Raw genomic sequence first — 11,701 nt, 5'->3', positions numbered from 1 at the left:
ACATTGAAGTATGTGATCACCTTTTCTGTTCAGGACTCAAGCCATGTGGTCCTGTCCACCAATAAACCATCTTTCCAAGCAGCCTCCATGACTCCAGTGTCTTTTTCCCCACTTGGAGCTGAACCCAGAGGGACATTTCTTTCATCAACTGAATGCTGTATTCCAAGTATTTTCTGAGTCTACTGTAGAGCAGACATCGTTCTTCATCTGAACTACCGTTCAAATGCATGGAAACTAGCAGGAAGTAGAGCTCCAGGGTTTTGGGGAAGTCAATGGGATGCAGCTTCGGAGATTATAGCCTTCTCAGTTTGATCCAGATGACACATGACTCCAGATACCACCCCACATCCTGCTGAGGGAGTGGGAGGACACAAGTTTTTTTTTTTTAAGGTTCTTATATTAGTTTGCTTCATTTGAGAAGCCTGGCTACGGATAAACCATGTGGAGATTTGCTGTGCCCATAGTCTGCCTCTTGACTGGTGAGTGTATTCTTAATTGTTTTCTCTAGAGCTGGGGAGTAAATCTGGAGATTCTGATCTTTTGGATTTAGATATTCAGCTCTAGATTTTTAGAGCTAATCCAGGAGGAGCAAATAGCTAATATTCCTTCCTCCTCCTGTTGTCCCCAGGATGACAATGCCTGTGAGGTGGGTTTGGCTGAGAGAGAATGACTGGTCTAAAGTCATCCAATTGGCTTCCATGCCTAGGGTGGGATTAAACTCAGTTTCCTGGTGATTGGCCTAAAGTCACCCAACTGGCTTTCAGGTCTAAGGTGGGACTAGAACTCACGGTCCCTTGGTGATGGATCCAGTCACCCAGCCAGCTTCCATGCATAAGATGGGACTAAAACTCTCAAACTCTTGGTTTCTAGTTTGGTGTCTACTCTACTAGACCAAACTGGCTTTCTCTTCAGTCCAGGGTGCCACCCACATGGCTATAGAAGAGCCACTTCAATCTGGGATCTTCTAGATGAGTTGGGCCTCTGATCTTCACCTTGTCCAGACAATGGTGGATGTGTATTTCCAATCTCTCTCCTTCCAAATTGGAGGGAGGGTATTATAGATCTTTCCAGCTGAATCCTCTTCCCACTTTCATGGGCTTTGTTTTAGGGGCATGGTGGAAGGACTGGTTCCCCTGTGTCAACCTCTAGCCCTTGGGTGCTTCCTTGCTGTGCAAACAGCATTTTTCTATGTCTTACGTGGCAGGCAGCACATTCTAGAGGGAGTTTTGTTTGAAGCTATGTAGAAAGAAGACACAGCAAGGAAAGAGATAATGGTGATTTGGCTTCTTCACACCCTTCCATCAGTGGCCGCATCAAGGATGGGCTTTCGCTAACAGAACAACAGAGTTAGAAGGAACCTTAAAGGCAAAGGTTCCCCTCGCACATATGTGCTAGTTGTTCCTGACTCTAAGGGGTGATGCTCATCTCCGTTTCAAAGCCGAAGAGCCAGCGATGTCTCCGAGGTCATGTGGCCGGCATGACTAAATGCCGAAAGTGCACGGAACACTGTTACCTTCCCACCAAAGGTGGTTCCTATTTTTTCTACTTGCATTTTTACATGCTTCCGAACTGCTAGGTTGGCAGAAGCTGGGACAAGTAACAGGAGCTCACTCCGTTACGCAGCACTAGGGATTCGAACCGCCGAGCTGCTGACCTTTCTGATCGACAAGCTCAGCATCTTAGCCACTGAACCACTGCGTCCCTTTGTGTAATAGCGGGACTCATTTAACTGGGGTGGCAGCTCTTCGATTGGCTGTATCAGTGTTTCTCAACCTTGGCCACTTGAAGATGTCCAGACTTCAACTCCCAGAATTCCCCAGCCAGCAGTCGCTGGCTGGGGAATTCTGGGAGTTGAAGTCCGGACATCTTCAAGTAGCCAAGGTTGAGAATCACTGAGCTATATCTTTTATTTCAAATCTTTCACACTGGATCACAAGCAGCTTTGCATTGGCTCTCCCTATTGAGTCGACAAATGTTGGACTACAAATATCATCGCTCAAGCCTAATATCCAGTTGATGACTATAGGGAATGTAGTCTAGCAAATTCTGGGAATCACATCCAATGAATTAGAAAGCTCTGGGGAAACAGAATCTGAAAAGACTTTAATTAGTGCTTTAGAGATTGGTCTATCTAGTCTATGGAGGCTAAATTTTACTTGCTGGAGTAATGCAATTTCTTTTGGTGACTCTTTGTGAATTACAGTCACTGTATTCACCCAAAGTGCTGAATCAGATCAGTTGCAAGCATAATGTACCAAGCTTGGCTAGCTCTTACGTGGGGTTGAGGTGAATGTATAAGGCCTATTTGATTAGTTATTGGTTCAATGTATTGTGCATGAGTTCAGCGGTAGCTAGGTGAAGTGAGTGGTTGTGAAACCAACGTTTATGCCAAAGAAGATTCAGCAGAAATCTTATCTATCTTTTTAGAGTGCTATAGTGAGGTTGGTCCAAGTCAGGGGTGGGTTCCTGCCAGTTCTAACCTCATCTATAGAAGAGGTTCCACAAATCGACAGTGCCGTTTAGAACCGGTTCCAGCTCCCTCCCCCCGCCCGTCCGCACATCATCAAGATGAAGAGCGAGAGGAGGAATTCTGGGAGTTGAAATCCACAAGTCTTAAAGCTGCCAATTTGAACACCCCTGGGATTTTTTTTCCTAAAGGGTTAGGGCTGCAAGGGTCTTGTAACCTGACAGCTTTAAGACTTGCGTGCTTCAAATGCCAGAGTTTCTGAGCCAACGTTTTGGTTGCTAAGCAAGAGCATTGTTAAGTGAGTTTCACCACATTTTACAAGTTGGCCACTCCTACCCAGTCACATGGCTGGCAAGCCGCTCCCACCCGGTCACATGGCCAGCAAGCCACTCCCACAAAGCAGGCCACACCTACAGAAGAGGTTCTAAATTTTTTTGAAAACCACCACTGGTCCAAGTCATATGTTGATCTCCATGTGAAGATCATAGGACGGTTATTATGAGTTGTGAAGTTCCTTGGGTGTCTATTGTCTTCACTGATACAGAGTTGATAAAGCTTCTATCAGATAATGGCTAGGTTCTCATCACAGTCTATGCAGTACCTACAAAATAACCCAACCATTGTATGTTTCCATCCAGAACACCACTCTTCTAAAATGATAAATGAATTTGCGTGACCCTTCATAAATAAAACAAGTCCTTTTCTTGGGATTTGGTTCAGGCAAAAGCTAAATATACCACTTCCTATTAATCATATATATTTTATCTGCATCAGAAATGTTTCACTATGACAAGTGTCCGCTGGGACGTTGAAAGACAAAGGGAAGAGGCACTTCTGATAGTGTTCTCATTTTGCCTGTGCAACTGATTCATTCTTTTATATATATAGATATATATATATAGAATAACCGAGTTGGAAGGGACTTTGAAGGTCTTCTAGTCCAACCCCCTGCTTAGGAAGGAAACCCTGCACCACTTCAGACAAATGGATATCCAACATCTTCTTAAAAACCTCCAGTGTTGGAGTATTCACAAGTTCTAGAGGCAAGTTGTTCTACTGATTAATTGTTCTAACTGTCAGGAAATTCCTCCTTAGTTCTAGGTTACTTCTCTCCTTGATTATTCCATTCATTGCTTCTTGTCCTGCCCTCAGGTGCTTTGGAGAATAATTTGACTCCCTCTTCTTTGTGGCAGCCCCTGAGATTTTGGAACACTGCTATCATGTCACCCTTAGTCCTTCTTTTTATTAAACTAGTCATCCCCAGTCCCTGCAACTGTTTCTCGTATGTATGTATGTATGTATGTACGTATGTACGTACGTACGTACGTACGTACGTACGTATGTATGTATGTATGTATGTATGTATGTATGATAAATAATGCTGATGGTCTCTTATGACGAGCCGATGGACAGAGAATGGAAGTAGTGACCTTCCTCCCATATTTGGGCATACCAGGGGTTGTGACTTTAAACATATACCTTTCTCCCTGGCTCAGCTGATAATGGAGGACAGCCTGTGGCTTAGTGGTTAATACAACTGCCTAATATGTAATACAGCCCAGGTTCGAATCCCAGTAAGGGTATGGCTAGCTGATGAGAGCTAAATAGCTTGAAATAGATCTATACTAGTCTCCCTTTATTTATTTATCAGCACAAACACAACACAAATGTAACAAAGGCAACAGTAAAAATATTGGGTTTCTGTCTGGATGGTCTCTTATGATGAGCCGATGGACAGAGAATGGAAGTAGTGACCTTCCTCCCATATTTGGGCATACCAGGGGTTGTGACTTTAAATATATATATATAAATTGACTCCCCCCTTTCATTTGGTCATGACCCTTTCTGAAACTCATAATTTCAGAACACTGGACTTAATATGATGGCCAACACTGAGGAACACCCAACATTTCAATGTATCCATTGTGATACCATTAGGATATCCTTGGTTTCCCACCTCTGGAAGATAACTCTACTGAACATAAGAGTCAAAGTTGAGCTGCTTTAGAGTTACAATCAAATAAAAGAGGGTTAACAGACATTATGGACTTCATAATGACCATAATAGCTAAGATGCTGAGCTTGTCGATCAGAAAGGTCGGTAGTTCGGTGGTTCGAATCCCTAGTATAGGTCTCCTGCGTGAGCAGGGGGTTAGACTAGATAAGCTCCAAGGTCACTTCCACCTCTGTTACTGTGAATATAATTAATGCCAACATTTCTCAACCCACTGGGTCTGTCTCCTTGAAAGATCCTTAGTAAAATGTTTTCTCAAAGGAAGAAAAGAGAGAGATACATGGGAGAGGACCTAACAGAATATTGTCCAGATGGAGGGGGATCTTGGTGGCCATGGTTATAAAAAGCTGAGCTTCCAGCAGCCACCTAGAGTTACTGATATTATTAGTTTTGTGTCTTCCTGCTGCTAATCGTAGAACAATTGATTTATTTTCAATAGGACCCCTTTGAATCATGAGTACAATCTGGTTTGGTGTAACGTAACAGAGCTGCTTTTTGATGCTAGCATTGCAACCTGCCTTCCGAAGGAGCGTTTTTGTTATTAATCGAGAATGATAAAAGGCAGAATAATCTTCCGCCATATGCTCCTTTCAAACATTAACAGCAAACGCCTGGCATATGGTCAACCTAATAAACGTATACATGTTTCCATTTACGCGTGCTATTAACTTCTCAGTGTAATACTGAGCTGTTAATTCCTGTGTATTCGATGTGAGATGTCAATATTCAGCACAAGAATTAGCTGTGATGTTGAGAGAAGGGCTGCTTCCCATCTATTTAGGTTATTATTGGTGAGATGAAGGGGAAGCTGCTTAATCAATACGTTGACATGGGATCGCAATGGTGAGGTAGTTACAGTACAGGGACGTGCAGTCAGGGGAGGCAGGGGAGGCAGAGCCTCACCACCGTCATCATGAAAAGAAAAAAAAATGTAAAAGGAAAAAGGCAAGAGCTGAGGTCAGGCTGAGCTAGTTGCTGCCAGAGTCACCGTGGATGACTCTGCTTAGTGCTTAACTGTTTAAAAAAGCCTCTAAAAAGCGCCCTCTACAGGAGGAGGCAGGAGAACGACGTGCCTCATCTAGTCTGGCGTTTTATGATCACTCGAGCAGAGTTAAGCAAGAGTTAAAAGCCAAAAAATTCCTGACGTAGATGAGGCACATCATTCTCTTGCCTCCTCCTGTAGAGGGCGCTTTTTAGAGGCTTTTTTAAACAGTTAAGCAGAGTCATCCACACGGTGACTCTGGCAGCAACTAGCTCAGCCTGACCTCAGCTCTTGCCTTTTTCCTTTTACATTTTTTTTCTTTTCATGATGGCAGGCAAGAGCAGAGTTGAAATCCTCTCTGAAACAGCTGGAAAAAGTACCTGTGGGTCGGAGGGAGGGGGAGGAATTCAAACTTCATCCTCCTGGTACAACTTTGTGTGTGTGTGTGTGTGTGTGTGTGTGTGTTTGAGAGAGGGGGGAGGGAGCATATTGAGACAGTGCTTTAGTTTATGCACTATGTGACACTCTAATACTATGCCTTTGGGTCTTCTGAAATTTTAAATATCCAGTCAAAAGCAAAAACAATGTTTTCAGTAGAATGAATTTCCACTTCTGCTTACACCTGCCAACCAAAATGCTGCTAGTGGTATTGCTAACATGGGCTGAGGAGGAAAACCTAAGTTTTCTGAATCCTGGTGTAACTTGGTGTGTGTGTGCGTGTGTGTGTGTGTGTGTGTGTGTGTTTGAGAGAGGGAGGAAGGAGGGGAAGGGAGAAGAAAAAGAAAAAGAAAGAAGGAAACTTATTTAGCAAAGGAGAAAAACAAATGCTGTCATTTTAAATTGGAACTGAGCATGCCTGGCTGTGGAATTATGGGAGCTGAAGTCCACAAGTCCAAAAAAATTGCTGCCTCACCAGCCATAAACCCCACCGCACGTCACTGTTACAGTAAAAGCATAAGAAAATCCCACTGGCTCAAATCTCAACCCCACCTTTTCTTGCTGGTGATCTGGCACCATCAGGAAAAGGTTTCTAGGCCAGGGATCACTGTTCCGTAAAGGAGAATATCTAAGGGGCTGCCACAAAGAAGAGGGGGCCAATCTATTGTCCAAAGCTTCTGAAGGCAGGACAAGAAGAAATAGATGGAAACTAATCAAGGAGAGAACTAATCTAGAAGTAAGAAGAAATTTCCTGACATAACAATTAATCAGTGGAGCAACTTGTAGAGGCTCCAACACTGGAGGTTTTCAAGAAGAAATTGGACAACCATTTGCCTGAGATGGTATATGACCGTGATGGAGAACCTTTGGCACACGTGTCAGAGGTGGCAGGCAGAGCCCTCTCTCTGGGCATACATGCTGCCAAGCTGCTCTTCTGGTTTCCGGCATGCATGCTGGGCTTCGTGGGTGCTGCAGCGCCAGAAAACAGCCCAAAACAATGGCCTGAAAACGGCTTGAAAAATGGCCAAAAACCCAGGGCATTTTTCGGGTCGTTTTCAGGCTGTTTCTTGGGCTCAAAAACGACTTGAAAAACGGCCTAAAATGGCCCTGAAAAATGGCCTGAAAAATGCCCCCCAAACAGCCCAAAACAGGCATGCATGGTGCTGGCCAGCTGGGTCTTTGGGTTTCTGGCATTCGGCGCGCACACATGCACATGTGGGGTTTGGGCACTCAGTGCCGAAAGGTTTGCCATCACTGGTATAGGGTTTCCTCCCTGAGCAGGGATTTGGACTAGAAGACCTCCAAGGTCCCTTCCAACTCTCTTATGCTGTTAGGAAGGGTCATCCTCACCTTAGGATTGGCTCTCATCCCATTTTGAGGTGAGCAAAGTTACGCATGCTAAGATCAAGAGTGATTCATTTATAATCCCCTAAATCAGCTTTCCCACTCGGTGCTCCAGAGATGAGTGGATATTACCTGGCAAATTTCTTTAGTAATAACCACACTGGCTGGGGAATGCTGGGACTTCAAGTTCACACGCCATCTGGGTCAGCAAGTCCCAGGTGGACCATTATCTTCTGAGTTGACTCCAACCAATTTGCTATTCTTTCAGCTTACTTTGTGTCCCTTCCTCCCCTTTGGCTCTCTGGAATCCAGAAGTATTAATAATAATTGCATCCTGCGTGGTCTTCAGGGACCTCACAATGCTTACTCATTTATCCAAGCGCCAAGCTCATGTGGGAGGCTCAGCAGAGGGAGCCTGGCCAGATCGTGGTGCCCAGATGGGTTTTTACACCAGTGAGTAAGTGGGCATTCAAACCCTGATTGTGCTCTTTTCTGAGCGTTTCACTTGCTCTTAATTCCTTTACTCCTAATTACCGCTAATTTCTCCAGCCAGTGCAATGCAAACACTCTCTGTACCCTCTGGAATGCTAATCGATGTGGCAGCGATGTGGAGGTGATTGTAGGCACTGCAAACCCGCCATTTAGCTTGAAAGAAGAAGGAGAAGGGGAGGGGGAGGGGTATCTTCTGTTATTTCAGAGGACAGAAAGTTTGCTGTTTTCTCCAGCACATGAGAAGGCTTGAACGAGCTCAGAGGAACCGAAAATGCTGGCAACCATATGCATGTGTCCGGGGGAAGGAAAAGCAGTGGGAGGCATGCAAGAGGAACTAGTAGTATGAATTTATCTGCAGGGGTGTATACCATAACCACAAACCTCTCAACCCCCACCCACCCCTCCGCAGTCTGAGCAAAGTTCAGTGGAGACTCCTCCTCTTATTTTCAAAGTTTTAGCATGCTTTGCCAGCCACAAACCCTCATCTCGGTACTCAGCATTAAAGCTTTCCCCGTTCATCAAATGGCAATAAAAACAGGCAAGACAAGCTGAACTCTGGGTGACTGCATGGACGCAGCCGTGCGTTTCTCTTAACCACTGCATGAAATTGGGTTTGGGAATGCCTTTTCTGAGATTTTTATTATTATTATTATTAATTTCCTGATCTATTTTAAGCCTCACTATGTGACGGTAGGTGGGAATGGCCTTGGGAGATAGGTGTTGTGGCCTGCCAGTGAAATTGGCAGCAGATTCAGACAGTGAGGAGGTTAAGAAGGAACCTGGGCCAGTCCTGGAGTCCAGGGAAGGCTCTGATGAGGGCTCTGCGTCGGAGGCAGAGAGGGGGCCAGAGCTGTCTGACAGTTATCAGCTGCCTTCAGAGTCAGACATCAGTGAGGCAGATGAACAGCTGGAGCCTGTTCCCAGTGTGTGCATGTGCAGAGTGGCCAGACAAAGGGAACAGCTAAAGAACAGGAGTCGACTTGGGAGTAAAGCCACAGATGGACGACGAATGTCCCCGCCCAGAGGAAATAAAAGAAGAGCGAAAGGGGAGTGGAGTTTGCAGGAGACAATTAATTGGTTTGTGACTCTCCAAGACTCCTTACCAAATTTTGCAGATATCGGCCTGGCAGCTCTCCAAGCCAGATAAGATCTGTGACTATAAATCCTCCCTTGAAAGACTTCGCTGGATGTGAATAAGCAGAATTCACGGTAAATTAATAAAGGGGTTTTTGTTGGACAAGAAGTTGCTTCAGACTCTCGGGAAGCCTGAGTCAGAACAATAGGAAGGAAAGCTGGTAGACCAGGCCACCGTGGTGCAAAATATGTCTCAGCCTAAAGATGGAGAGAGGACGTAGGATTTTTTTCAGAAGGGACCTTCCCTAATTTTCCAGAGTATAAAGGGGAAAAAAGGAGGTGAGGGAGTGTGAAATACTTTCAACTTTCAATCATGCAAGATTTCATTAATGTATCCTTACAGTAAAGATGGGGGGCGGTGGTGTGGCTCAGCAGTTAAGATGCTGGACATGTCAGGTGGAAAATCTGGCAGCCTAGGTTCCAGCCCCAACATCGCAGGGTGAGCTCCCGTGTTCACCCCAGCTTCTGCCAACCTAGCAGTTCGAAAGCATGCAAATGCCCCTGAAGAGTGTTCGAAGATTTCAGTTAGTCCAGAACGCAGCCGCGTGAGCAATAGTGGGTGTACCTAGGTATGCCCATGTTACACCTATCCTCCGCGAGCTGCACTGGCTTCCCATTGGTCTCCGGACACTTCAAGGTGCTAGTCGTTACTTTTAAAGCCCTACATGGTATCGGACCTGGCTACCTGAGAGACCGCCTCCTGCCATTTACCTCCCAGAGGCCTATTAGATCGCACAAACTAGGCCTCCTCCGGATTCCATCTGCCGGTCAATGTCGGCTGGCGACTCCCCGGGGGAGGGCCTTCTCTGTAGCTGCTCCGGCCCTATGGAACGATCTCCCCGTTGAGATCCGGACCCTTACTACCCTTCTGGCCTTCCGCAAAGCGACCAAGACTTAGCTGTTCCGGCAGGGCTGGGGCTGTTGATTTTGTCCAGCCCATCCTAAGTTGCGAATGTTGTGGACTTTTTAATGTTGTTTTGTTTTTTGTATGTCTTCCCCTCCCTTTTTACTTGTAAGCCGCCCTGAGTCCGAGAGTGGGAGGCATACAACTAATTAAATATAATAATAAATAAATAAATAAAAATAAATAAAAAATAAATAAATAAATAAATAAATAAATAAATAGACGACAGACAGACAGACAGACAGACAGACAGACAGACAGACAGACAGATAGATAAATAGGTACCATTTTAGTGGGAAGGTAACAGCATTCTGTATGTCATGCTGGTCACATGACCGTGGAAATGTCTTCGGACACGCTGGCTCATGACCTTGAAACGGAGATGAGCACATGCGCCTTGCAGCCAGTAAAGACTAGCGGAGTAAAATCCGCAGGGACAACTTTACCTTTACAATGAAGGGTTAGTATTCAATGGTTGCGCTTCCTCTCTGGACTACCTCGAAGAGCTAACCCAAGGACTATTTTCACGGTCAGACCAATGTGTTGAGGTGTTGCCATTTCACAGGTTGTTAAGACTTCATAATTCATCCTTATAGAGTTGTTGGGCTTTGCTCATAATATGGACATGATTTACCCCCTGCCTGCTTCTGTTCATTCTGTCAGGAAGACAAAACTAAGAAATCAATGCCCTAAAAGTCATTATTACTTTAGCTATACTAGTGTGGCTCCAATAAAAGTTATTACTTTTATTGGAGCCACATTCGTAACAGAATCCACACCTCAAAATGTGCTCCTTCTACTCTATTCTTGTGTGAATTAAGGAGGGACCTCTCTGAGGTGGCTTCTAAAGTTACTTTCTTGACTTTAGACTACTCTTAGCTCACCATTGCCCTGATAGCAGCTCTTCCTCCTGTCCTACGAGGTCATTCCGTCTTTTCCTCTACATATTTATAGGCCTTAGATCTCCGGGTGGTCTCCTTTTCAAGTACAAAGTAAGCCATACTTGGCTTAAATTTTGGACATAATAACATTGTCCGAATGCTGCACTCCCTCGAATAAAATATGCTGTTTTATTCGATGGCACCATCTGGGCTACCTTAATTTGTCCTCTTTTTTAAAAAAAACCATATGATTTTAATTCTGGGTAGAGTTGGGGTGACTGATGGAGCTGAGCATTTACCACCCGGATGCCCTTCCTGACGCACATTTGCAGCACATTTTTTTCTTTGCATCTTAGGAGAGAAACGTCTGCCTAGGATTGAACTCTCAACCTTCCAAATGGGAGGCGAGTGTTTTCTCCACAGGGCCACCATGCGGCTCAATTGTCCTCTAATTGAAAGCATTAAAAAAAAAAACTGTGATAGTCATTTACAATATGGTGGACACCCCACACTTGTCACAACTCCCAGAATTCGAAGGACAATTTTTTCCCCATAGCCTGAGAAATCTGCCCAATACATAGAGGGTTGTACAATAATAGCTTTTTTTTTTTTAAACAGGGAAAAATCCATGATGGAGACTTTGGACTCCCTAGAGATTAATCACAATTTGTAATAATACCTGTGAATTTCTAAATGATTTTTGTTGCAAAGCCTTGCGTGTGATTCAGAGCACTCAGCGGCGTAGCTTGGCATGTGCCATTAATAACTCGTTTTCATTCAGTTCCTGTATTCACTTTAAAAGAAGCACTTCAATATTTTGGGGGCATCTTCCAACCAAAATTATAACATCCACTGTTAAACGAAGTTGCTCTCTAATAATGACGCCTCTAAATATGCATTATTTTAAAATTATTTTTGCCTTTTAGAAAATTCATCTTCTATTTTCTAACCATCGCCGTGTTATATATTACAAAATGCTGCGCAGCAGGAAATCCGGAACGAACACTCAGAAAGTGTGCTGATTCAGTCACTTGGCTTCAATCTG

The 11,701-nt window shown here is 44.5% G+C and overlaps 1 long non-coding RNA gene across 1 annotated transcript in view; it reads left to right on the top strand.

Annotated features, from left to right (window-relative positions):
* The first annotated feature begins 370 nt into the window (after window positions 1-370).
* The window catches only part of LOC116516182, a 21,198-nt gene continuing 9,867 nt past the window's right edge, over window positions 371-11,701 (top strand). Inside the window, exon 1 of the long non-coding RNA XR_004256315.1 lies at window positions 371-479. This is a non-coding gene — a long non-coding RNA (uncharacterized LOC116516182). The remainder of the gene's footprint in view (window positions 480-11,701) is intronic.

This window comes from Thamnophis elegans, chromosome 12 (genome assembly GCF_009769535.1).
Source record: "Thamnophis elegans isolate rThaEle1 chromosome 12, rThaEle1.pri, whole genome shotgun sequence".
NCBI lineage: Eukaryota > Metazoa > Chordata > Lepidosauria > Squamata > Colubridae > Thamnophis > Thamnophis elegans.
Note: the sequence above shows the minus strand (reverse complement) of the source record. Positions and strands in the feature narration are given on the sequence as shown.